The sequence below is a fragment of the Callithrix jacchus genome, chromosome 22 (assembly GCF_049354715.1).
Source record: "Callithrix jacchus isolate 240 chromosome 22, calJac240_pri, whole genome shotgun sequence".
Taxonomy (NCBI): Eukaryota; Metazoa; Chordata; class Mammalia; order Primates; family Cebidae; genus Callithrix; species Callithrix jacchus.
The window spans coordinates 26,244,574-26,250,109 of NC_133523.1; the positions used below are offsets into that span (position 1 = coordinate 26,244,574).

General features: G+C 46.9%; 1 non-coding gene across 1 annotated transcript; it reads left to right on the forward strand.

Annotated features, from left to right (window-relative positions):
• The first annotated feature begins 1,066 nt into the window (after window positions 1–1,066).
• LOC118150387 (small nucleolar RNA U13) lies at window positions 1,067–1,166 on the forward strand. Its single transcript, XR_004738494.2, has one exon. It is a non-coding gene; the product is annotated as a small nucleolar RNA U13 (small nucleolar RNA).
• Window positions 1,167–5,536: the final 4,370 nt, after the last annotated feature.

Consider the following 5,536-nt stretch of genomic DNA (forward strand, 5'->3'; position numbering starts at 1 on the left):
AAAAAGAAAGAAAAAAAAAAGGATTGGGCTGAAAGTGGTATTGACTATAAATGGGTATTAGAAACTTTTTGGGGTGATGGAATGTTCTAAGACTGGATTGTGGTCATGGATCAGCATTGCAGGCTGAAGTGTTGATGGTGAAGTGCACCGATGTCTCCAACTTACTTTGAAACTCATCAAAAAACAAGATGTATGGATGACAGAGGCAGGCGAATGAACAGATGTACAATAAGGCAAGCAGAGTAAGATGTTGATTAAAGAAGCTATTCTCCTCCCAAGCTCGAGCCACCCTCCTGCCTCAGCTCTCAAGTCATTAGAACTACAGGTGTGCGTCACCTTGCCTAGCTAACGTTTTAAAATTCTTTCTCTTTGTAGAGATAGGGACTTGCTATATTGCCTAATCTGGTCTTGAACTCCTGGGTTCCAACCGACCTCCAGCCCCAGCCTCCCAAAGTGCTAGGATTACAAGTGTAAGCCACTGTGCCTGGCCTCAATTTAATAAATCAATACAGATATACATTCATATTATTTCACACAATGGAGGTAAAGAACAAAGGAAGTAAGATAGAAATTATCAAAGAAATTATCTCTGAGACATGAGATTGGGGAAGTGCATTAAACTTGGCTTTCATAATAACCTATCCCTTTACCTTTTGATTTTTTTTTTTTTTTTTTACCATTCAATGTATTACTTTGATTAAAAAAAAAAAAGAACACACGGAAAATGTCTCTGAACCCACAGACACATTTATCAGCTACAGGGCTGCCGATGACCTTAGCCCAAAGTTCTCTGCCCGCTCTCTGGGTCTGAGTGATTGATGATGTCGGGACGTGTCACTGCTGGAAGGAACTAGGGCTAGAACCACTTTCATCTCGTGTCAGAAGTCTGAACTGCATGGCTGTCTGGTGTCTGCCAGGTGAAGTGCGCAGCTAAATGTGTTCAGATTATTCCAGAATGGGTCATTCTTGGAGTGAGGAAAACAAGTGCCCACAGACAGTCAAAGCACACACTGGGTTTTTACTGATTCCCAAAGTTATTCCCTTCCTTCCAGAATGCAATAGGTTGATCCCTCTGTATTTTCTAAGTGTGATATTGGGTTTCACAGTCGTGTGAGATGTGCCTCCCTCGAACCCTGTCATACCACCAGCACATGACCCGTCCCACGTGAAGCAGAGTAAGACAGGTTGTGCGCATCATGGCAATTTGAAAGTTAGTCATCAGCTCAATGCAGGCAGAAGGGAGAAACTAACATCACTTGCACTTGATCCTACTAGCAAATTTAATCTCATTGCAATGAAAGATGCTGGCTCTCATCTGAATCATCTGCTTCTACACTTGTAGTCTGTGCTGAGAAACCTGTTTCTTGCCAAGTGCTCTGTGGCTCTAAGAGCTGGTGATTTTTGGTTTCAAAATTTCCTAAGTCCAGTGCTTCTGGTTGAGGATGGCTGCTTTCAGTAGCATCTAGGAACCGCATTGCCATGGACAATCATCATTTATCCATCCAGCCATCCAGCCATTTATCTAACAAATACTAACGGAATACGGAACATGGCACTCATTCTAGGACCCTGAAAAACTGCTGTGGACAAGGATGGACAAGGTCTCTGCCCTTGTGTAACTGACTTTCAGTTATTTCGAGCCACTATAGATACATATTTGAATGTCACGAAGTAATTTATCAGGGTTACCTAGGTTAAAAACTGATTGAGGTGGAGAAGATATGGTGGCAAGAGAAAAACTCTTTGAGGAGCTGGCATTTTAGCTGGGACAGAAGGTTGAGGATTCAGCTATGAGGAAAGTATGAGAGAGTATATTCCAGGTGACAGGGACCAGAAGAACAAAGCCGAGGGGTCAAAAGGAGCTTGATGTGTTTGAAAAACAAAATAAAGGTCATTATGGCTGAATTTTAGTCACATGAGATGAGAGAAAGGAGATCGGGGACAGGTCTTTTAGGGCCAAGCGGGTCTTGGTAAGAACTTTGGATTTTATTCTCATTTGAATGAGAAGTCATCAGAGGAGCTTAAGCAGGAAAGTGACTTAACAGAATGTGTATTTTAAAAAGATGATTCTGGATGCACTGTGGAGAATGGAAGACAGGAGGATATGGATGAAAATGGAGGGCTGCTTTAGTCGGTCAGGGTGAGGCAACAGTGGCCTGAATGCCTGTGGTGGCAATAGAGACCGAGAGAGGTGGAATAATTTGAGACGCATGACACTGTTTTTCCAATGATTTTTGCCAAATCTGCCATTGCTGCACCTTTGGGATGGAAGTCTCTCGGTGTGGTGCTTCCTTCAGTGAATCCCGCTCTAGCATTCCCCGAGGCCACTCTGGAAGGATGTATTGGTCTGCCATGCTTAGGGAACCAGGTAGCTTGTTTGGGGCTACAGCCCAGCTGGAGGACTCTTCCTCATTACCTACAAACTGTCTTCATTACTTAGAAACTGTCATATTAGGCGAACGACCTGGAGCCTTTCCCCGGCTCTAATCAGACCCTGCCCCCTTCCTTCTCCTGGTTCTACTTTTGCAACTTGACCACACTCCTGAGGAGTCCACCCCAGAGGCCTTACTGTGCAGTCTCTAAGACAAGATAATCTTCCTTCTCTCAGTTATAGAAAAATGTGTGGGATTCGTCCATAGTAGACTGACCTATTTAACACGAACGCTCCTGAACCAGCCACGAGGGTCAGGGATGGCACAGCTGTCGTCCTGAGTCAGCTGTCAACTGCTCTAGCTGGTGTGTGCAGCAAGGCGCTGGGCACCAGAGCCGCATTCTCTGAGACCAACAGGAGGATGATTCTTCAAGGCAAATCGAGATGCTGGCAGCAGCAGAAGGGAGAATAGATGGCTGGAGGGCAAACACAGTGAGATCTCTGAAGTATCATTCAAGCTGCAGCTCCTAAGCTCTCTCTTCCAGGAACTATTCTATATCCAGTCTGGCTTGGAGAACCAGCTTCGTCATGCAGTGGACTTTCTTTTCAAGGGGAAATGCAGACAAATGTCAGTGACCAGGTCCGATCTTTCAGGGAAGTCTTGCAGGAGCCTAACCCGTGGTCCCAGGTTTCTGTGCTTGCACTGTGAACAAGCAGCCACTGGTGACAATTGCACCCAGAGTTCTTGTTTCAAAAAGTTCCAGGAAGAATCTCAGCTCTGGAAAAACAAAAATGGGTTTGACCCAGAGGTGCCTGCTTTGGAGAGGGACTTTGGGGAACTCCCCTTGTTAGCACACTAAAATCCCTGCTCAGGGAGGAGCTCATTCACCGTTTTCTGTACCTGTGAGGTGTGTGGAACACGATCAGAGATGGCCTTGACTCCATCTCCACATCTGATGACTCAGCTCACCAGCGCACTGAAAGCCCGGCTTTCACCTTCATTCTGGGAGGCACTGCTTTGGGAACTATCCCTGATGTCCTCCTCACTTGCTGCAAGGCATCAAATCCTTTCGTTTAACTGCCTTGACTGTGGTCACCTGCCAAGCTATTGAACCCATCTGGCGTGTGGGTAACAAGCGCAGAAGAGAACCTTAAGTGATGGGTCTGATTGTTTTACTGATCATCTGAAGACCTGATATGGAGCTATTTATTCAACATAAAATTGTAGGCGTCTACCCTGGGCCAGGAGCTGAGCAAGGAGCATGAGCCCCAAAGGTCCTTCGCGCCCACGTGGTCTTGGAAAGAGCCTGTGCCCACCTCAAGGACAGAGCACAGCACAGGCACAGCCGGGTACTCAGAGAAGGTTGTGAGTAAGTAAATGACAACTTAGCACATGTTGGTCTGGAAGACGGGCCGAAGGAAGTGTTAGAAACAAAACAGAGTTCTCAGAGCCCTCACAAATGCCCTTCTCACAGCAACGCCTCCGATCAGTTACTGTAGGCTACCTACAGAACCTACCTACAGAAATGAAGCCTGGTTTCTTCACCTGAGAACACGCCCCAGACAGAGGTCCCTCGGCATCACTGGCATCAATCTCCCTGCCCGGTGTAGCTCCCTGGTCTGTCAAAATCCTACTTATTTCTAAGACTCAACTACATGAAGCCTCATTTCCTGGGTCAAGTTCCACTGTGTGCTTCTATGACCCTGCTGACCCCCTGTCACTTTCCCTGCCACCTGCATAACTGTGGGCCCAGTGCTCACCTGCCACTCGCCCTCGATCTCAAGCACTTGAGAGCAGAGGCTGGCCTCCTGCAGCCCTGACCAGGAGCCCTCCCACCTAGGACACAGAGGATGCTCTCACCAGGTCCCAGCTGGCCTTGATTTCTTTATTTTCCTCTTGGAAACAGCTTCTTAATGTGTTGGACATAAATAGCCAAGACACTGAGGGAGGCTGTGGTCTCTTGGCAGAAAGGCTTCCTTGTACCACGGCTCTCTTGCATATAGAAAGCTGTCTCATCAAACTCAGTGGCAAATCTTCCTGGTTGCCAGCCAATTAATTCAGCAGCAACTCACTGGCCTGTAGGGTACCTGCTGGCTCTGTCTTGTTGCCACCCATGCTGAGAGCCCACCACGGCCACCAACATGCTGGCTGTGGGTAAGACAGGACCAGAGACCAGAGTTGCCACTCTCCACAGCCTCACCGTTGCCATTGGTCACTGTGTGGGGTAGGGAGAGGGAAGAGGGAGGGTAAAGAGGGCGTGTGGCTTTTCTTTCCCACTGCAATGCTAACATTTCTGTAATTTCTGCAGAGTTATTAGTTAATGTGATATCGTGCCTTTGTGTTTCCTTTAAAATGTCCAAATTAGGGCCTGTGGATGCAATCTTTTCAAATGCGATTATGCTGGATATATGGTGGTGGCAGCGAATACTCAGGCTGCCATTGAAAGGCATCATTATGGGGAATATTCATGAGTGCCCGCTTTCATCAGTATGGGCTGGGCTGAACGGCTCTGCAGAAAGTTTCCTGGATTTTAGGGTTCAGTTCCTGGTCTGTTGGGGAGAGGAGGGGGCCAAGGAGAGGGTGAAGAAGAGTAGAGCTCTGCTTCAGTGAGTCACTCCACTGTTATTTGGTTCATTTAGGTTTTATCAGGAAAATACTTATTATTAACAGCCAGAGAGACTTCTGGAAAAAAACATTCAGGTGATTCATGAATTTTTAAAAAGAAATAAAAAGGAGTATGCTGAAGAAAATGACAGCTGGATGTGCATTCTTGCTTGCAGGAGGTCTAAGGTTTCAACTCACACACAGATCTTACTGATTGAAAACAGCAAATATGCCAGGCGCGGTGTTTCACGGCTGTAATCCCAGCACTCGGGGAAGCCGAGGTGGGCAGATCAGTTGCAGTCAGGAGTACAGGACCAGCCTGGCCAACATGCTGAAACCCCATCTCTACTACTACTAAAAAAAAAGTTAGCCTGGTAAGGTGGTGTGTGCCTGTAATCGTAGCTACTAGGGAGGCTGAGGCAGGAGAATCGCCTGAACCGGGGAGGAGGTGGAGGTTGCAGTGAGCAGAGATTGCACCACTGCACTCCAGCCTGGGCTACAAGAGTGAGACTCTGTCTCAAAACGAAAACAAAGAAAAAAAGAAAGAAACCAGCAAGCAA